General features: G+C 46.4%; 1 pseudogene; it reads right to left on the reverse strand.

The window, feature by feature from the left end:
* Positions 1-12054, reverse strand: part of LOC123623378 — a 38281-nt pseudogene extending 26227 nt beyond the window's left edge.
* Positions 12055-22525: the final 10471 nt, after the last annotated feature.

A 22525-nucleotide genomic window follows, 5' to 3' on the forward strand; every position in this document is an offset into this window, starting at 1 on the left:
AATTGAAGGAAAACAACACTTTTCAAACTACAGCAAAAAGAAAATCACATTTTAAAAGATTAGGTAATAATCTTAGCAGCTGCCTCCTGCTCCTCCACCCACAGGCCTGGAGCCTCCTATGAGGGCTCGGGCAGGCAGCTCAGGATCCTCCTCCTCCCTAGCTGCATGGAGCAGAGGGCTGGGCCAGGGTACAGGGCCCATGGGAACCCACCAGCAGCGGTGGGTGAGGGCCTGGCCGGCCTCTGCCCTGCACCAGAGCACCTGGGACCACAGCACCTGTGGCAGGGTCCCCCGGGTCACACAGAGGCAGGTTCACTCCCACCGCCTTAACTTGGCAATCACCCTCAGGTCGGCTAGGCCAGCCGCAGCCCTCCCTGTACCCTGCTGGCTCACAGCGTGAAGGCTTCCCTGGGCGAGGCTGCCAGGCTGGGGATGGGAGTGTGCCTCCACACCCCATTTGGCAGCTGGCTATCTTCAGGGAGCAGGCTCCTCCTGGCCAACCACCTCTCTTCCCCACTGCCCCCCCAGGCCCTGACCCTCAGTTCCTGGCTGGCCTAGGGGTGTGTGGCCACTGGCCTTCAAAGTCCAGAGGAGTGGGGACAGTGTTCTAGGAGGGGCCGCAGGGCAAAATGTCAGAGATATTGGCTGGCAAACTTAGTACTTAAGGAAATTGGAGATTTCACACTTAATAACGTAATATTTTATTTGGCTCAGTATATACCTAATATTATCATTTGAACAGGTGAACAATATAAAAATGTTAATGAGATATTTTATTTTCTCTCTTCTCACTGACTCTTCCAAATGTGGTATGTATTTTAACACCTGCAACACATCTCAGTTAAGAGGAACCACATTTGAAGTGCTTGGAGGCCAGTGGCTCGATATCTGGCCTCCATCTACCTTTGCAGTCTCCTCCTGCTACACCTTCCCATTTCCACATTTCCCAGTCTGCCACATATGTTAAAATTTTTGCCATCCTGTGACCTTCTCTTGCCCTTTTGCCCTATGCCTTTTGCCCTTGTTGGCTTGGCATGCCCTTCTGTACCTGAACTTTTATCTATCTTTTAAACCCAGAAGAAATGTTTTCTGCATATTTTTTCTTTCCTTTCTGTTTTCTCTTATTCCTCCACTAGTACTTTGTATTTCAAATACAGTGCTGGGTGTATTGTATTCTAATTACTCACTTAGAGCTCTTCACCATAGGGGTCAGCTATAAAGGCAAGGACATGTTTTGGCCACTTCGGTGGCTCCTGGTAAATGTGTGGATGAATGAACAGGGGAACGACTACATTGAAACTTGCCTTAATGTGATGTTGGATGGTTCCAATTTCTCTTCCGCTGCATGCAGGATCCTGCTCCATTCCAAACTCCTGTTGTCCCTCGACTTTGGGTGCTTGAGTGGCAAAGTTTGTACTTAGCTGGGCTTTCTAGGTGTCTTCATATGCTGTTTTTCTTTTTCTACCTGTATTCTCATCTACTTCCTGTATCAGGCAACATGTATACTCAGGTTCTTATCTAATGCCAAACAACATTGAGAACCTAAATAGGTTGATTAAACACACACACACAAACACATACACACACGCACACAACGCTCTCCAGCCCTCCCAAATAAAGTGCAACCTATGCAATATATGTCAAAAAACAAACAGACAAAAAGTTTTGCGGTTTGGAGCAACCCAGGATACCATTCTCCTCTACTGGCTGTTATAATCTGCTCTTGTAAAATCAAGGATTGGAATAATGGAGTTTAACGAATTAGAGAATTGCTCTGGTCTGCCTTTTGAGTCACCTGCTGGGGTGACTCGGTAATGGTGGCAGCCAGTCACGTCCCTGAGATATATGTCACGGTATGGATGAAAGATGAGAGAGATCTGGCTTCAATCCCAGTTCTGTCACCTCCTCGCTGTGTGAACTGCACTGGGTGACAACCTCTCAGACCCTCGGTGTTCTCACCTATCAAATGGGTATAATAGCGGTACTGCCCCTCAAGGATGTTCTGAGGATTAACTGAGATGCTGTGGTCCTGAGATGTAGGCGCCCAGAGACCAGAATTGTGGCATCTCCTTTGGTGACAGTCATAAGAATCAGTCTTGCTTTACCTAGAGCGATCTGCATGTAGCTTTCCTTAGCTTTAAGGCTTTTCCAGGGCTATGTCCAGAAAGTCTCTGGGGTCAAGATTCCGTGGATTCATTTCTCCCTGAGATTCCAGAGGGTTTTGTATAAGTGACATACACACTCTAGCACTTGGATGAGGTCATAATCAAAGCTGAGAGGAAATCCCTGGGGCTTGTTCCTCCTTGCCCTCTACCTGCCCTGGCCTGGGCTCCATTCCTGAAAAGCTGTCTCCCCTTTCTGTCCCCGTCTGTTTGCTGCCTTCGTGTCTCTGTGGCTCTGTCTGGGAGCATCCCTGTTCTGACATTCCTCAGCAGTCCAACAAAACTGGTCCCCATCCCATCCCCTCTTCCTCAGAATGGCACCACTGTGGTGACTAGAATTAAGGAATTGGGTGTCAGTGATTCCCATTGTACCCTCTTGTCATATGAGGGTGCTCCCCTTTTTCCTGGAACCCCATTCTCTTTTGCCTGGCAATGTCACTCCTCAAACATCACGACCCACAGGCGAGCAACACCATGAACCTGTCATGCTCTGCTCAGGCCCAGTCAGGCCCTTGCTCTTTTTGTGACTCAAGACACTTCCTATTTCCCTTTAACTCTTTTTCTGTCTCTTCATTTAGTCAACATTATTTACTGAAAACCCACTACGTACCGAGCACTTACTATGTTGAAGTTTAGGAAGACATTGAATTTTAGTGTCCCCCAGTGAACAGTGAAATCTCCCCCTCCCACTTCTCCCCTTCTTCCCTCTGTCTCACTTTATCTATTCCTCCTTTATACTCCAGGTGCCAGCACACCACCGGTGCACGGCATGTTCTAAATAATTACTGTAATCCCTTTTTTTCAGCATGAACCACAAAAGAGTCATAAATTCAGAAAATGGCAGCCCCCCCAACACTTAAGACAATTAATATTTTTAGCTGGTCAGAACTGGCCTAGTACCCTTCAAATTACACCCCAGGTGACCATGTACTTGACTATAAATTGGACTGGACATAAATCTATGGCTACTTTAATTTAAGATTATGTAGCAAAATAACCAGATAATTGAAGGAAAAGTACAATCGATTTTTTGGGTGTAGGAGTAAAACTCAGGAAAACAGAAAGTTACAGTATGAACTTATGGCCATTTCATCTCCCTGCTTTAAAAAAAAAATTAATCTCCCATTCACCAAATGCAGTGATTTCCAGTTTATTGAGTGGGCTTCAGTTGTTTAAAAGACAAAACAAAACAAAAAAACCTCAAGAAACTCCAGTCTATGTATGTTACTTGGTGTATATCCTACTTCAATAATAAGTTATTTTCATTTTATAGCACACAAAAACAGAAATTCAAGAATAATGAGAAAAGGTAAACATAAATAAGTGCCTAAAGGTGTCTTCCTGTACCCCAGGGGATCATCTCTGTCCTCCTGGGCTCTGCTGTCCCACTTTGAGGAGCACTGATTTATCCTGGCATGCACAGCCTCTCGCCACCTGGCCCCACAGCTCTGGCACCGACTCTCTACCGTAGTCAGTCTGGTTTACTCACATCTGTGCACTGCCCCCCCCCCGCCAGGCTGTCCCTTCTTCCTGCCTTGATTCGTGCCATTCTACCTTCTTTCCCCTCTCCTCTTTGCATAACTTGAGATCCTTCCACTTCAGAAAACCTTGGGGAAACTGAGGCCCAAGAGAGGAGGTTCCTGTGCAGGTTAGAGGCTGGGAGGAAGGCGGAAGACCCAGGTTTCCCTACTGTTGTTTCCCAACTGAGTAAAGACGTGCACTGTGCCAGGCACTGAATCTGGCTTCATTCTGTTCCGGCAAGTTCTCCAAGGTTGGCAAGCCACGATCTACTGCCCTTGAAGTGTTTGGAGGCCAGAATGGCATTTGAATAAATGATGAAGTTGGTTGGATTTCATGTTATAATCTGGTAGGATAAGCTCAGACTCTGAAATTGGACGTGTTTTGATTCAAATCCTCCCCAAATAACCAACTTCCTATATTATTGTAAAGCAAGACTTTATCTTTTTGAGCTTTAGTTTCTTCCTAATATTTACCTTATAGGTCTGTTGTATGGAAGATGACGTAATCAGGGTCACCAACTCCTGGTTTGCTCAGGACTTTGCTGATTTTAGCCCCGAAAGTCCTTTATTCTGGGAGCCTAATAAGTCCCAGGCAAACTGGGATGGCTTGTCACCCTAAGTGGGGAAGCTGTCTGGAGAGTCCTGCCACATAGCAGGTCCTCCATAAATGCTTGTTTCTTTTTCTTGCTTCTCTTTTTAGACATTGTATTTTCTTACGTCCTTGATTCTTTTTTCCTTCCTCCTCCCTTCCAGAGAGGATAACATCACAGTGCATTTTCCTGGGAGACTTTTTATTAAGTCCAAAGAAATCAATATACAATGTTAAAATTTCAGACACGGCAAGGGGGCTGTGGAACAATCTTGGAGAGATCTAGGCCAGTGTCTATAAGTAAAAAAAAAAATCTTGGAGAGGGGCTTTCCTCTTTCACTAATTCTGCAAAGTTTATTGAGTGCTGCTGTGTGCTAGGCTCTGGGACAGGCACCAAGGAGGGTGTAGTGAACAGACCCAAGCCTGCCTTCCTGTTGGCAGACCGGTAAACGCAGTCTCTGACTGGCCTTGTTTGCAGTGGCCATGACACTTTATCATGAACTCTCAAACAAAAACTCTGGAGTTATTTGTTCTTACATTTTCCCCCATTCCCCACTAAAAGGATAATCTCTCTGGGATGTTAAAAATGCACTTTTCTCAAGATGCTTTTCAGAACTAAAGGAACATAGGCGAAGTGATGAAGGAGTGAAAGGCTTGCTCAGAATTTAGCAGGGTTGCCAAACCATGACACAAATGTCCTCTAAGCCATCTGGGGGACTTGAAAAACATTCTGTATTCGTCTTTTGTGGACTTTGTGTCCCATTTTTTGTGCAAAAAGGGCAAGCTGTGGCCTCTGTCAGTGTTTCTGCTGGGTCTCCCGAGGGGTTCTCCATTCTGATCTGATATGTCACGGTTAGAATTGCACCGAGGGGCAGCCTGGAGAATTTCTGGGACTTGGAGCACAGCTTAAGCCCCAGGCAAACATCTGGCCCAAGTGCTACAGTTTGAATTGTTTTTGTCTATTGAGACTAGAAGAGGAATAGAGAGTGAAGAGTCCCTTTGGGCATATGGTCATTCTTCTCCGGGGATGGGACTTTGGCAGTTGTTCTAAATTGGTGGTCCCCAACATTTCTGGCACCAGAAACCAGTTTCATGGAAGACAATTTTTCCATGGACTGGGCGGGGTGGGAGGGGCATGGTTTTGGGATGATTCAAGCACATTACATTTATTGTGCAGTCAAACCTCTTTGCTAATGATTGATAATCTGTATTTGCAGCCGCTCCCGCCTCAGCTCCACCTCGAATCATGAGGCATTAGATTTTCATGAGCACGCAACCTAGATCCCTCGCATGTGTAGTTTACAGTAGGGTTGACGCCCTTATGAGAATCTAATGCTGCCACTGATCTGACAGGAGGCAGAGCTTTTGTGGTGATGTGAGCAACAGGGAGCGGCTGTAAATACAGATGAAGCTTGGCTCACTTGCCTGCTGCTCACTCTGCTGTGTAGCCCGGTTCCTAATAGGCCACAGACCAGTACTGTGGTCCCCTGGGGGTTGGGAGCCGCAGTTCTCAACGGTCTAAAAGTTGAAGAGCTGTGTGTACATGCTTGATGTGTGCATTGTTATGGCAGCCACCTCTGGGTGGCAGTGCAGGGCACTGTTTAAGACCCTAGAATCGCATTCAGTCCTTGCTCCACCAATGAGTAACATGAAACTTAAGTAGAATACTTAGTGCCTTGATATCTCCATGTATAAAATGGGGACAGCTTTGTTAGGCTTTGTAGGTTTGTAGATTTGTTGTGAATATCAAACTATTTTATCTCATAATTGTAAGATGGACATTTTAACATCTCCTAAGTCCAGTGCATCATCCAAGCGGCAGTGTTACATTAGTTTGTTAGGGCTGCTGTGCTAAGTACTGCAGACTAGGTGGCTGAAACAACAGAAATTCACTGTCTTCTCAGTTCTGGAGGGTGGAAGTCCATGATCAAGATACGGGCAGAATCATGCTCCCTCTGGAGTACGGATCTGTTCGAGGCCTCTATTCCTCGCTTCTGGTAGGTCCCTGGTTTGTGACAGCAGAACTCCAGTGTCTACACATAGCATTTTCCCTCTCTGTATCTGTCTCTTCACTTGGAATTCTTACGTGAACACCAGTCGTATTGGAGCAGGGGCCCACTCTTCTCCAGTATGACCTCATTTTAACTAGTTAAATGCAATGGCCCTACTTCCCAATAAGGTCACATTCTGAGATACTGGGAGTTAGGATTTCAATATATGAATTATAGGTGGGTGGGGGGGAGACACAATTTAACTGATAACAAGTGTTTTACTATAATTATTGGGAACATTCTTTTCTTTTAAATTAATGATGTGTCCTTAGGATCAGTGAAATACAGCAGATTAATACCTGTGAAGTGCTTTGCACGGCACCTGCCATGTAGTGGACACTTCATGACGAGAACAATTGATGCTGTGACCGTGATAGTGAGCATGTTCTCCGTACCTCAGCTTTGTGGTCTGTAAAGGTAGTTGCTGCAGTTGAAGGAGGCATTGCATGTGCGTGTGGCCAGTACCTGCTCTTGTATTTAGCAGGCACCTGTCAATCTCTTTCCTTTCTTCTTTCGTAGTGCCCACCGGACGCCCCAATCTAAGTCCACAGTGCTTAGCATATTGTTAGCACTCAGTAACTGCTGGTGAATGAGTGGTGGGCTAGGTGATTGTAATAGTTGAGTTTCTTTTGTTTGAAAATAACAGGAATGCGACTTAAACTAACTTTGTCAAAGAGGGGGCTTTGTTGGGTCATGAAACCAAACTGTAGCAAGGGTGGGGATGGGACTGGTTTTGGCAATAAATAGGGCCCAGGCACTCAGAGGCTGGACGAGTTCCCCTCTTTCTTCTCTCTCTGCACGATGGCTTTATTTTCTTGTTCCAGGGGCAGATTCCTTTTGCGTGGAGGGGAGATGGCTCCCAGTGGACCCTTACTCTCATCCTGAGAACTTAACAGACAGACTGGAGGACTTATCCTGTCTAGATTCTTCTAGAAAAACCCCAAGGAATGACCTTTGTTGGTCCGGGGGGACTAAATAAATCCTCTCATCTCCTCCCCACCTAGCCCATGTAGGTTGAGAGCTTAGAATCAGTTCCCCCAAAGACATAGCACGGGGTGGCCACTGGGGCCATGGGGCCTGTGTAGAGACCCCAGTGGTGCCGCCTGTAGCAGTGAGGACTGAGAAGATCACACGGAGTTCAGGAGAGGCCACAGGCAATACTGCTCAAGAATAGCCATTTTCTGCTTATTTACTTATTCAACAACTTTTTACTAAGTGCTTGCCACATGGCAGGCTGTCAGCCAGGCCCATTATGTGCATTACTTTTGTCAAGCCTTGCAATTCTATTGGATGGGTGGAGTAATATCTGACCAGCTAGGAGCCGCAGGTGTAGGAGTTACATACCTTGTCCCAGGTGACCCTGGTGGTAGCAAGTGGCTGAGCTACATCCAGAATCAACTAAGCCTTTGGAGGGTTTGATTTGTGGCCTCACTGCCCATTAGCTCTGTGACCTTGGGATAGAGACTTGTTGGTGCCTCAGTTTCCTCATTTTTCCTCGTCAGTAAAATGTGGACTGTCATAGGACCTATATCGTAGGTTGTGAAAATCAATGGAGGTGATATGTATACAGGGCTTGTCACAGAACATGGCCCCTAGTAAGTGCCAAATTCATATCAGATCACCTGTTGTTGGTGTTTTTGCTGTTGTTATATGTATTTTACTGTTGTATTTTCTCCAAGTCCGTGTGATTTTCTCTGTGTCTAAAAGTGTTATATTTAAATAGGAGAGAAGGCAAATGGTGTGAGGCCTGTGGCGGAAATGTTACTCGGGGATGGTGGAGGGTAGTCAAGGAAGGCTTCCTGAGTGCTGTGGTCTCGATGTTTGTGTCCCCTCCAAATTCGTATTTTGAAACCTCCACGGTGATGGTATTAGGACAACGGGGTCTCTGAGAGGTGATTATGTCATGAGGGTTGAGCCCTCATCAATGGCTTATATAGTAGCTTTATGTATTAATAATAAAAGAGGCCTGAGAGAGACCCCTCAACCCTTCCACCTTGTGAGGCCACAGTGAAAAGGTGCCATCTACAAACTAGAAAGCCCTCCCCAGACACTGACTCTGCTGGTGCCTTGATCTTGACCTTCCTCACTTCCAGAACTGTTGTTTATAGGCCACTCTGTTTATGACATTTTGTGATAGCATCCCGGTCAAACTGAGACACCAGGGAGGAGAAAATCCAGCTGCTAGATTGTAAAAAAACAGTCTCCTCTTTGCTGTTAGGATTTCTGGTGCCCAGTTGCCTGGGCAAGAAGGGGCCATAGTTGATCTTACACTTTATTCTGCTCCCAAGGAGCCTGGGGCTGTGGGGCCTGAGGCTCTAGAATTCAAGACTCCCTTGTGCTGTTGCTGGGGGCTCGATGTCCTTCTCCACTCTGGGCTGTTGGTGGGGACAGGAGCCTTCTATTTTGCCCCACTGGGCACCCTTCTGTTTATATTGGCTAATCTCAGCACTCTGTCTGTGTTTGTTTAGTCATGGGCCTGAACCTTTCCTTCTGCAGCCAGGACTGTCCAGGAAACAAGACAGCTTGTGGCAGGGGCAGTGACCACGGGGGCTGTTTGATCAGCAAACAGCATCTTCACTCCTGGCCGAGAATTCGGGTCACCTCGCAGTCACACAGAGCCCGGACACCTGCAGGCTCAGCCTTCTGCATGGTCAGCACCTCCCTCAACCTGCTCCTTGCCCTTGTCCCCTTCCCATTCCAAGCCCTGACTAATCCTCTGCGTTCCCCTCCCCTCGCCTCCCCTCCCTCCCATTTCCCATTTCCTTCTGCCCCTCCTCTCCTCCTCCTCTCTCTCTCTCTATCTCTCTCCTTCTCAGTCTTCATCTTTATTCCCCTTCTCTTCTCTCTTCCTCTTCCCCTCCTTTCTCCCTCCCATCCCAACAGCGGTGAAAGCTGATTTGGGGATCAATCGTCCTGTGCTTTTTGGAAGGAACATAAAATTATTATAGACAAGTGAAGGCTACCGGTCCCCTCCCCACCGCCTCCCTGCTGGGAGGTTTAGCAGGTGCTCTCTCAACTCTGCCACATGCACACCACATGCACTCGACAGCCCTCCACTCTGTCCCTGGGAGCTCGTGTGTCACGGCCGCTGTGCTTTTAGACGCTTCAACAAGCACCTTGTATGAAAGGGTCAATGAGATAGCAGCTAAAGTTTCCAATCAGACAGGAAAGACCAGAAGACAAAGGTGGGAGAGAGGCAGGACCACATGAGATGCCAGGCACAGGGCCCTAGCAGCTGCCAGATTCTTGCACTGTGTCTACCAGGGGTGGAGGTCTGTATCATCCTGTTTCTAGTTAGCCCCATACCCTGAATCCCATTCCTCTAGTCAGTGAAAAACTATTCCTATCATCTCATCTGCTAATTAATGACCCTCTAGAGCAGATTCAAATAGAAATGTTTGAGATGCTTGAGGAGGCTGCTTCCGGAGTTTGGACTTCTCATTAGAGTCCATCATATGCTAACCAGCCTCCCCTGGGGTGTGCATTCCTGATTAGGGAACTTCAGATCTTCAGATGGCTGCCCCAGTGTGTAGACTCAAGGTAACTTGCATTTCTCGCTTTCTCTCTCTTTGTCTTTTCAACTCGTATTTCTAAGAAAGATCACATTTCCGTGTTTCTTTTTGTCTTCTTTTCACTATTAAAAAAACCTCCAGCTTTACTCAGATGTCAGTAGTTTTTAAGTGGAAGCTTTTTTCTGTCCTAGAATCCGATTCGGGGTACTACGTTGCACTCAGCCAGTGTGAGTGTGTGTCCTTAGTCTCTCTTTTTTTTTTTTTTTGAAGTAAAATGATTTTATTTTAACATATTTAATTAACAGACATAAAATAGCTGGGGAAGGCATGGGCCCAGTCTAGCCCCACCATGGGGCTCCTGGAGGGGTACAGGCGAGGCCTCCCTCATGACCCTCTTTCTGAGGGTCTTCCTATGGTGGGGCCCCATTGCTTCAGTGGGGAGGAGCCATGCACATGAAGGGGCGGGGCAGCCACGTGGCCCCGCCCCGCCTGAGGCTGGCCTCCCTCCAGAAAGCCCTGGCTGAGCCCCCCAGCCCCAGCTGCTCCACCTCCTTCCTCTTTGTCGGGGAGCAGCCCCTCTAGACAGCCTGACTCTGCCCTTCTGTAAACCTAAAGGGGAATAAATACAAACTTTACAAAGTAAAAGGAGGTCCAGAATTGCCCTGGGGCAGGCCTTCTCTGCCCTCCCCTCCCCAACCAGCTGGGGCCTGGGGCGCAGTGGGCGGGGAGGGGCCCTGGGACGCGGCCGCCCCACGCATCGCGTCGCGTCATTCCTAGCTGCAGCAGCATGTTGGTGTAGGCCATGGGCTTGACATTGGGATGAGGCACTGCTGTGAACTGGTGGAACTGGGGCCGTAGGTCGGAGCTCTGGAAGTGGATGTTGGAGGCTTTGTTCCCCATCTGGTCCCAGTAGTTGGGAGCAGAGAAGACGGTGACACAGCGGCCTCCGTGTGCCACCTCGTAGCCCTCGGCCTTGACCTCCTGGCTGCGGATGATGTAGTCCAGGTGGTTCTCCTCCAGGAAGGCCTTGGTGACATCAGGCCCAAACTGGCAGCTCACACCCGCTTGCTGACCGAGCGCCCACTCTGCAGCTGCGGACCTGACCAAAGCAGGTCGCACATAGGACCCGAATCTGGGGGCTGCCGATTCCACTCGATCTTCCGGATGTCGTCCAAGGTGACGCCGTCTTCACTGAGCAAGCCTACATGCACGATCAGCACTTTTCTGTTGATGCACTGGGCCAACGGGAGCCACCCAAACACCCCACTGAAGAGCTCATACATCTGAGCTGTGCACTTGGCCTTCCCTTTGCCCTCAAAACCATAGATCTGGTTCATGTTGTCTGTCTCGTGGTTGCCTCGAAGTAGGTGAAAGTGATCTGGGTACAGAAGCTTAAAGCCAAAAAGGGTAAATATCAATTCTACGGAGAAGGAACCGCGGTCCACAAAGTCACTATTAAATATACAGGGGTTGGTTTCGGAGGGTAAACCATTGAGCTAGAATATGTTGAAGAGGTCACAGAACTGGCTGTGGGTGTCCCTGCACACTGTAATTTTCTCTGTCTCTTTGAGTGTGGTCTCCACAAGCATGCTCAGCTTGGAGAGGACCTCTTTGACCTATACCAGAATCTGGTAGGTGCATTTACGGTGCAATTTCTTCTGGTCCTTGTACCACTGCATGAGTTCCTTCATGAAGGTGATTGTCACTTTGCCGTCTTCAAGCTTGGGCCTGCTGGACTTCGATGGTCGTGCTTTCCACGTTGAGCGAGTCCACCACCGAGCACTTGAGCTCATCCCCCGCCATGGCCTGCTTGAAGGCCTTCTGCTTCGCAATCTTGTTGCACTCCTGGTATTTCATTTTGGCGTCCTTGTCGTGGGGCTTCACCTTGACCACTGTCTTGTCTCATAGGGCAGCCCAGAACTTGCCCAGAGCCATGATGCCGGCAGCCCAGTGGTAGTAGCCCTTGACGTACTTCTTGTCGAGCTTGATAGCACTTGGTGCGCAAGTAGACGAGGCTGTGGTTGCCATAGTGGATGGCACTGCTGGGGTTTAGTTCGATAGCCTGACTGTAGAACTTGACTGTGTTCTCTTAGTCCTTGGCTTTGAAATAGTCGTTGGCCTGAGTCTTGAGCTCCTCTGCCTGCTTCAGAGCACCATCAGCTAGGGGCTCATCCTGGGGGGCTCAGCATACTGAGTCCGCTTGCCCTCCACCATCGCCATGCCACAAAGCGTTTTTTTGGTCTGTGTTTGGTCTCTACTGGTCTGTTTCTCACTTTTTTTTTTTTTTTTAAATAACTGGGACAGTTTTGAAGAGCACCACCGATCAGGTATTGTGTAAAATGTCCCCAATTTGGGTTTGTCTGATATTTTTCTCTGGATTAGACCAGGATCATGGGCTTTGGGAAAGAAGAATACGCTCGTTAAGTATCCTCATCACACCATATCGGAGGTACAAGAGCGTGCTTGGTTAAGGCAGTGTTTGCCAGGTTCCTCTTTTTCCCCTTCCCATACTCTGTTCTTTGGATGAGAGTCTTTGGGTCAAACTCATACCCAACAGGGGGGATATTTAAGCTCCTCCTCCTGGAGGGGGAATAATATCTATTTATATTATTTGTAATTTTTCTGTAAAGGAATATTTATCTTTTCTTGCCCTTAATTGACTTTTTCAATTGTTTGTATCAATATGGACTCATGTATATTTATTTTATACTTTAGGTTGCAATCTGTTCATATTTTTTGTTCCAGTTGTTCTAGGTTTGCCATTGGTAGCTCTTTCAGATTGGCTCCAGTTTTAGTTTTCTATTGCTTTTGTCACAAGTTACTATAACCTTTATGGCTTAAAACAACACAAATTTATTATCTTATAGTTCTGGAGGTCAGTTTCTGAAGGCTGAGAGATCCAAGATCAAGGTGCTAACTAATTTGTTTCCTAGTAAGAGCTCTTTTCCTGGCTTGCAGATGGCCACCTTCTCACAAGTGGCAGAGAGAGGGAGGGGCAAGCTCTCTGATGTCTCTTCTTACAAGTACACTAATCCTATCAGATCCGGCCCTCACCCTTATGACCTCGTTTAACCTTACTAATCTCCTTGTAGGCCCTATCTCCCAATGTAGTCACACTGGGGATTAGGGCTCCCACCTATGAATTTGGGTGGGGCACAATTTAGTATACAGCACTCCCCATCTCAACTTAGTCACATCTGCAAAGTTCCTTTTGCCAAATGAGGTAACAGATTCACAGCTTCTGGGGATTGCAGTATGACTATCTTTGGTGCATCATTATTCTGTCACAGTTCCTTTGTCCTTTTGGCATGTTCTCATCTAATTTCTTTTTTGTTTAATTAGTTTAAATTAATCTCCAAATTCCCAGTGCACAGGGTACTGGTATGTTCCATCTCACAATTATTGCAGCTCCTCCCCTTGGGGTCTTCTTAGACCCTGAGTGTCGAAGGGTCTTGGGTTGCTCCAAAGCATCAGTCCACGCTGGTTATTCCAGAGTGGCCCAGTGTTCCAGCTCACGCAGTCCACTGAAGTCTGGACAACCTGGTGTCAGGCCTGGAGCTGGGCCTAGGGGTTGGAGTCCCACTGGTGTCTTGCCACCCCTGGGCTACTACTGCCCTTGGGAACCTCTGGGAGTTTTCCTTTCATCTTCCTCCCTTCCCCCTCAGGGGCATCTGGTATAATCATGACAATTTATTTGCATTTTATAAAGTATAGGGAAAGCTGTTGACTTCAAGCAGGGTGTACTTCTCCAAAAATTCTCCAAGTCAAGGAAATACATGTGGGAGGTGAGTGGGCCGGGGAAAAAAATAAATGAAGAAAAAACCATAATATCTCAGTAAATGCTCTTGTCCCTTTAAGTTGGGGAAGGCTTTTGGAAAAATAAACTAAATAAAAGGGAAGATGCACTTGGAGAGTGGAGATTTTCCTAGCCTGGCTCAGTACTATCAGATGCAAGAAATATTTCTTAATTATGAAGGTCAGATATCAGGTGAGGTTCTAAAAATTGTACCCAGTATTGGTTTTAATCAGGTATAATAAGAGATGGTGAAATGATTGTCATGACAGAAGAAGTTTATACTCACAGACCCCTAGAAACAGGAGGCATGCCGCATCATGCAGGGCCACATGGGGATATGCCAGGGCCAGTCAGGAGACAGAGGAGGGAAGGGGGAGAGTTAGCCCAGAGACTTTATTGGGGTTTTCATGGGAAGGAATGGGTGAGGCAGGGTAAGTACCCTAAGTCTAGGATTGATTGAATAGTTCGAATCATTTAGGTGGATTCTGGGATATAGAGGTGGTCCCTAGTTATCTGCCACCTGGCCCTGGGGTAGTTTGTGGGGGAGTATTGGGAATATTGGGATATGAGAGTTTGCTAAAGGAGATGGGTGGGGATGGGGTTTGGGACTGGTTGGTTTGCACAGGAAAGACACACTCACAGGGGAGTTGTCTGCCATCTCTAGGAATTAGCAAGCCCTGGGAGGTGCAGTCTCTCCAAGGGTAAGGTGTTAGAACATCAAGAAAATAAGAAAATACAGTCAACACAGGGATCTACCAGACAAGGAGTCAGCTGGCTACCACGGTAAAGAGGGAGGAAGAATGAGATTTCTCCTAAGTGGAGTGGTGGCTTTTTCTCAGGAAGCTACTGCGTGCCCTCCTATTTGGATATTGAAACTTGGAAAGCTTTTGTGTTTGCAAAGCCCTCCTCCAAGAATGGGATGTTGACCTTCCAGTGCTACCTCATCTTCAGGGTAGGATGGGGTAGGGGCATCCCCCAACATGCTAACAATTCTAATAAACCAGACTGGGGATGATACCATTCTGCTCTGCAAGGATCCCGGACTCCGCTCTCCTCGAGTGTAGAGGGTGGGTGATGTGATCAATCTCCACAGGCAGAGTTTCAAGGAACACAGGTCTGCTCTTGAACTGCAACAAAATGAGTGGTTGGGCTCGGCCTTCTCTGTGTGTGTGCCTCTATGGCTCCCACTGCCTCGAGCATACACCAGCTGATTGCCAAGGGAGGGGGTCTTCTCTTGACTTTTCCTAGAAGCAAACCCTGAGACAAGGATTTGAGGACATGTTTTTATTTGAGAAATAGAAGGAAGTGTATTAGCAGGTGGGAAGGTGATTCAGGGAAGGGAAGGCGGCCAATAAAATCTGAGGGGTGAGGCATTGGAGTGTATAAATACTCTGAGGCTTAGGGTGTTGAATAGCATGGGTTAAGCTGGGCTGAGCCAGGCAGCACTTACAAGTTAACCTGTTAATGTCTGTTGCCTAACACAGTAAGGATGGATTTTTGCTCATGCAGAGTTCAAAGGAGGCTGGGTGTCCCTCCTTCCACATGTAGCCTTGCCACCTGGAACATGTGGCCCCCTAAGGCAGAGAGGCAAGGGAGAGAGAGAGCTGGAGGAAGCTCACTGGCTTTGTAGAGGAGCACGCAGATATTTGAGCATCAAAATCTCTGCTACACCCAGCACCTCAGCCAAGACACAGCTGGTAAGAGGTGACGATGGAAATTAGACTCAGACATGTCAGACTCCAGAGAAAAGGTTCAAGGGTCTCCTGTATCAGGGTCACCCAGGGAGCTTGATAGAAAGCAGGATTTCCTGGTTCCATCTCGGATTTACTGATTGATTAGATTGAACCTTATGAAATTACCATTTGGGAACTTAAATGTGGTCAAATATGGGCCGCTTCATATGGTACAATCTAAGTAGCCTCTCTCGGGTGGTGTTAGCCTTGGTAACAAGCTCCCTGGTGATTCCTCTGCCCACCCGAGCTAGAGGCCGGCCCCTGCCCTGAAGTCAGAGCTCTTAGGCATGATGTGTCACTACCTCCCCTGGGACGGATGTTGGAGCATAAGGAAATCAGGTGCCCTGACTCTATGTAGCCAAGGGCTATGTTTCCATCACCTCCCTGCTTCCTGGACTACTTTTAAAAGGAAAGCCTTTTTCCTTTTAATTGTCATTTCTTATAGGTCCATGTGGCCTTTGGAGAAACCCAGGTTGTGATACATAGGCACTTTTGCCTTCACTGGCCTCTTCCCCCAATGTATATATACACATTGGAGACAGGCATATATATATATGTGTGTATATAAATATAAACAATGTGTATACACATATATATACGCCTGTCTCAAACATGTAGACAGAGAAACTCCCAGGGTCTCCGGTGGGAAAAGATGCCCCGTCTCAACGCAGCCAGATCTCTGACAGAGTTAAGCCACCTTTACAGAACGATTGTTTCAGTGGATGCTGAGGAATTACAAACCTTGAAAGACCTTGTTTGCACGCTGGGGTATGACTTCTCCTCAAGGCATCTTTGAAATACAAACTTGTTCTCTCAGCAGACTGTAGGCATCTCAGCCTTTTAAGATAAATGCTTCAAACAGGTAGCACACCCACTTGAGTTTGGTGCCTGGCTTTACGACAGATTAATTATATCAATTGCTGGCCATTTGTTTGCCTTCATGGCCATCTCTCCCTTCTTGGTTTGCATTTGCTTTCTCCAACCGTCACAGCAACTGGGGCTCTGCCTGGAAATAAACACACACTGATTCAACACACTGGTGTGTGAGAGGTGGCGAGAAACCCTTCCGCTTTTATCAGGATAGGCCTGGTGATAGGCTTGTGGATGAGCCTGGAGTCCCAAACCCCTTTCCTTTCTGATGGGTTTCAGGGGTTCCTTCAGGGTTAGGAGTGCTGATGTGCCCTTGAAATGAGCAGATACCCAAGCTGGTATAGCAGGGGAAGGAAGGGGATGTGGCAAAATGAATCCACACCTACTCTAGTACAGTCTGCTTGGGGCAGCCGAGATGCATGTTCCTGAGCCTCCATTCATACCCCTTATACACCACACCAGCTGTGTGGCTTTGCTCTAGGGCAATCCTTGTCTTCTCTCCATCTCTGTGTTCTCATCAGCAAAATGATAATTATAATAGTGGCTGATATTTATCAAACTCTTAAGATGCACCAAGCATTGCTCTAAATGCTTTGTGAGTATCATCCCTGTTAATCCTCACAGCAGCATAGGCGGAGGTTTAGCCTAGTGAAGTAAGTGACTCAGCCTGAGATCAAGCACTGGCTGCGGCTGACCAAAGTTCAAGGTTAAGCCTGATGTTGATGTTGTACTATCTCAGAGTAGCCATCAGGGGTCACTCAAACTCAATGTTTTGAGATGGTTGATTCTGCTATAGGTTCTGGTGGTGGTCACGTTTTCCCAAGGTGTGGTGGAAAGTTATTAGTCACAATGTTTGCAGCACAGTGTAGTGGATATATGCACAGATGCTGGAGCTAGGCAGCCTGTGTCAAATGCTGTGCTACCACTGACTAGCTGTGTGACCTTGGGCTAGTGATTCTACCTTTCTGTGCTTCGATTTCCTCTTCTGCAAAACGTGGCTAATATCTATCTCAAAGATTGCAAGAATTATAAAGCATTCAGGATAGTGCTTTGCACAGGGAAGGCATAATGTGTTTGTTTATTATCCTTCATAAATAACCATGCAACTCCAGGAGATATCAATGTCTTAATGGTAGTTTATTCTGGTGGGCGTCTGTGATCTCATAACCCTGGGTGCAGAGGCTATGACTTTAATACCACCTGAAATTGTTAGGTGTTACTGGACTGGGACAGGGGAAGGATTCTATGTCCTGTGACCCATTGCACCTTATTTTATTTAGCAGTTAACAAAAACACAGCCACAATGAAGAGTGAAAATTAAAACACACAGGATGTGGTTTTTGTTAATAAGAATGTGCTCATTTTGAAAAAAAAATATAGCACCTTATTTTAGTTCTTGTGAAAAGATACTCTTGGCTGGGTTGAGGGCCTTTAGTTAGTTTATAAGGCTGCATCCTTCAGAGTAAGCCTTCTGGGTGGTTTTTGGCTCTTACTACTTAGGAAGAGGGGCTCAAAGAGCTGATCGGTGCAGGCCTGGAAGGAAGCATCATTTCATACTCAGGGCTGGAAAATAAAAATCAGAACTACAGTAAAGGAAATCTCCACTGGGGACATTGAGAAAATTGGATGAAGTCCTGTTAGGAGCCAGTAAACAAAGGAATGCTTAGACATGCTTTCAAGGGCTTTGAAAACTTCCCTGGGCCAGCAAGATGCTTCTGGAAAAATTAAGAAATTGGGTGAGCCTGAGACTTTTCCAGAGAATGGCTATTCCAGATTAGTGTATCTGTTTTCTCATCTTGGGTGTATGCCATCCCAGGTGACTCCAGCCTGGCTTAGCATGCCTGCCACTGACTCTTGGAACTGGTCCCTAGCTGCCTGTTCCTGAGACCCAGTCCCATAGGCCCCAGCACTTCCCTTTCTGCTCCACTCTTGCCCACGGCTGGGCTGGGTGCTGGCAGACTTGCAGTAGATTGGGTAGGAGGCTCAGGTTCTATTTGGTGACCAAGCATGGCTTGCTTTTATCATGGAAGGGCAAAAAGAAGTGGGGCAGAGAGCCACAGAGCCATTGCCCGGAGAGGAGGGTTTGCCCATGAGTGAAAAATAGGGACAATGGGACATGCTATCTGGTGGATCAGTTGAAATTATTAGAAAGGATCATAAAGATGCCAGTTGTGACCTTGTTTTAAGTGCTATGCTGGGCAGTCTGTGTATTTTATGACTAATTCGTCCAACAATTTATTATGTATCTCCATTTTGCATATAAGAAAACAGAGGCTTAAGGGACTAGGGGTCAGTCTTACTTACCATCTAGCTTACTAGATGATAGTAGACACATGGCCTAGGCTCTCCCATCACACTTGTCAAAACCACCACCCAACCCCCCAAAACAGAGCTTCCTAGCTAACCAACAGCAGCTGAGTGCTGATGCCGTAGTGAATTGAGACCAGAAGAATCTTCCAGCTGAGCCCTGCCCAAGTTGCCAAGCCTTAGAACCATGGGCAAAATGGTCATTGTTTTTGGCCACTGAGTTTTGGGATAGTTTGTTATGCAACAAAATCTACCTGCTATACTTAGCTTCAGGTCACACTCATTCACCTCAGAATTGGGTGGTGAGAGTAGGGGCAAAAGGTAGGGCAGTTGAGTTAGAGCCGCTTGTTTCCTTTCTGATGGTTCCCAGAGAGTGCATTTCCACAGCTTTGTGTCACAGATGCACAGTGTTGTGATTCTGTTTGTGAACCTGTCACCAGAGCTGGAGTCTTTGACCTCATTCAGTCCCAGCCCCAACACCAACGTGCTATGTTATATTCAGTGATTTCCTTAGCCAATCAGGTCTGCAGTTCCTTTCATATTTAAGAATATGGAACTGAAAGCCATGCTGTCTAAGATTTCTCCCAGCTCTAATATTTTGTGACTCTGATGTATCAGTAGAATGGTGGTCATACTACCCACATTTGATTTGGACAATTTATTCTGGACCACTGAACTTTACCATCAGCATAAAAAGAAACAGACTGTAAACTGGCTAGTGTCACTATGACAAAAGCCCTTTACTGACGATGTGGCAAAAGTCTTAACCACAAAAATACGGGTTTAGGAAGGGAATACTCAGTTTTCTGACAAGAGTTTGCATTATAAAACTAAAGGATTTTTTTTTTTTTACAGACTTTTTGTTGAAATTTATAAAACTGCATTGCTTTTGGCTTTTTTGCTAATGGCAGAAAAAAGGTTTTGTTGGGCTGACTTCATGGGCTCTATAAAATTTATTCATTTGTTCATTCATTTATTCAATGAGTGTGTACTGAGCCAGACACTGTTCTCATTCTGGGAGTAGGGAATTGAACGAGAGACAGACAAATCCCAACCCTCAAAGAGCTGACGTTTTAGTGGTAGAATCAAATCCATGATTATGTACTAATGTCATCTAGTGATTAGTGCTATGAAGAGAGAAAACTGACTTGTTAAAAAAGGGATTAACACTAGATCCATTTTTTTTAATGAAAAGTATAAACATGATACCTTGATATCTTCCCACCTTCCCCTGCAGCTTCTTTCTTTCTTTTTTTTTTTTTTTTTGGTCATAGCCTTCTCTTCAAGTCCAGCAAGTTTATTGCTGTGCTTATTCCTGCCCTCTGCTTCAAAGGAAACGGAACCCAAACAAGCACCTCCTCCCTGCAGTTTCTTATTCATTCTCAGGTACAGTCAAGTCATTGGAACTGAGACTCAGGGCCCATTGGTGCTCAGCTCAGAGGTATCAGTAAATAATGGTTGAGTGAATGAATTTGTGAATGAATGGGCCAGAGAATAAATTAAGAAAGGAATGAAATTGGGTTTTGTGGACCTCATTGTCTTCATTTTGCAAATCAGGACTCCCATGTATAGTTATGCAGGCTCTGCACTGCGTAAGGAAACTTTAGGGCAGGGCAGGAGGAAACTAAAACCCAGATTCAGATTCTCTACCTGCCATGACATGTTCTTGGCACAGAGGGAGGAGCACTTTTTCTAATTTTCACAAAAGCACCTTATGGGCTAGCAGTGGTCCTGTACAAAATAAAGGAGTTGGACTTTTTTTGCCCCTATAAATAATGATATTTAATCACTGTGGGCTGGGGCTCCAGAAGCTATATTTTTCAAAAACTTTCCATAGGACTCAGATTTTCCTCCTGGTTTGGGCACCATTGGATTGGTGGTCTCTCAAAGCCCTTCTCACTCTAACAGGAGGTGATTTTGAATTACTTTACTATTTCCTGAATTTATTATTTTCTAATATTTCATGTTTAAATTCTCTTTGTTAGTAAGCACATGAGCTGCCATCTCCTGATGTTCTGACCCACCCTTCTTACCATCTGTTTTCCTCTGAGGATAGCAGTTGGAACATGTGAAAAACGTGTTCCCCATTCATCAATTGGGAGAAATCCATGCCAAGCTAAAACAAAAAACAAAACAAAAACCTCCCTGGATTTTTCCTCTTAACCTCCAGCACTTGAGTTTTCCCTGACTCGATCAGCAGCATCAGGTCAAATCAAAGAAAGCAGGGTTATTGAGGCAAGACAGAGCTACAAAGACGAAAGCCTCATGCTGAAACTTACCAGGGTGTAATTTAATTTCTCTGTATCAGTCAAGGTGCAATCAGGAAAGAGTAACCCAACAATAATTTGAACAAGGAACATTTACCGTAGAGTAGAGTTTCTCACCCTTAGCACTATTGACATTTGGGGCTGGATAATTTGTATTGTGGGTTCTGTCCTGTGCATTTCTGGATGCTCAGCAGCATCTCTGACCTCTACCCACTAGATGCCAGTAGCAACCCACCTCCTGCTCCCCCCTAGTTGTGACAACCAGCAATGTTTCCAGACATTGCCAATGTCCCCTGGTCTGTGAAATGAACCCTGGTTGAGAAACACTGCTAAAAGAATTATTAACTGTATCAGGGATTATCCACAAAGGAGTAAAGAGAGCTCTGAAGAATGCCCTAGGCTAGGAAGGGGAACCACCCCCCAAAGGCTGGGATTCCAGACCTTGAAGAAGGTGTGGTTGTAGCCCACTGAATGAGGAAGTCCTCCGGGTTACCCTGACCAGAGGTGGTCTGCAGTTATAGGCAGGAATCAACTCTGTGAACATGGGTGAGCAGAAAATGGGGGCACAGACCTGCAACCAGGAAACACCCCTGACGGGTGCAGATGGATTGAGGCTGGGGGCTGAGTGCTAGGGGCCATGAGTTTACCCATCTATGGGGTATTGTTAGAACTGGTTCCCCTCGGCCCCAGGAACAGAGAGGCAGAGTCACTGAGGCTGCAAAAGGCAAAGGAGTTTACTGGCTAGCTCGAGCTAGGGTCCAAGTCCCAGAGCACCCACGCAGTGGCCTCTCCATGAACTAGGACCCCGCCCTGGGGTAAAACTAAGCTTTTATACTTTCTGGTGGGTACATATGCTGGGCACACCATCCCCCTCCCTCCCTCAGTTCATTTGTTCCTTCAAGACTGGCTGACCGTGTCGGCTCCTCATTGGTCGGTTCCATGGTCGTGTTAACTCCTGATTGGTCGGCTCCAAGTCTCAGGATCCTCCGGTGGTCATCAGTGTCATTTTGGGGAAGAGGAGGGCCCGTGGCGGGGAAACCGAAACTTAGGCCTATTCCAGGAAGCCTAGCCTGTCATGGAGTTACCTTTGCTCTTACAGTATCACTGAAACTCCATGGGGATGAGTGTCAGTGGCCTCCTCCAGCACGCTGCTAGCAACGGCTTTGGGTTGGAGTCAGAAGAGCCAGAAAGGCACCAGAACAAAGAGTCAAGCCTTCTTCCTGCAGTGACTCTCCAGGGCCCTCTACTGACAAATCGCAGCATCATGCCATCTTCTAAGAACTATTTTTGCAGGGCAGGCAGTGAAGAATGGATTTGTAGTAAACCGAAAGTCAGTAAGTCGATAACCAGCGCATCCTAGTTTTAAATGCTCCTCTGAATCATTTTTGTAGCATTCCACTTGACACAGATCTGGCACATAGCAGATGCAAAATTTAATGTTAACTGAATGATTGAATGAATTCATGACTGCATGGATGAATGCATGAAGAAATGAATGAATGATGGAGTTTGCTTTTTTTCTGGTAGCTGTTTTGGAGGGCCAAATTTACCCTGGTTTAAATTTTATCTACAGAATAGCAAATGACAGTTTTTGTTCTCCCTAATCCTACCCTCCCATGAAGTTTAAAATTAATTGAATTATCCTGTTATGTCTTCTCATATAACTGATCAATTTGATAAAAATCCATTAAAGAGTAGAGCAATTTAGTGGAAAAAAT

The sequence above is a fragment of the Lemur catta genome, chromosome 18 (genome assembly GCF_020740605.2).
Source record: "Lemur catta isolate mLemCat1 chromosome 18, mLemCat1.pri, whole genome shotgun sequence".
NCBI classification, from domain to species: Eukaryota; Metazoa; Chordata; class Mammalia; order Primates; family Lemuridae; genus Lemur; species Lemur catta.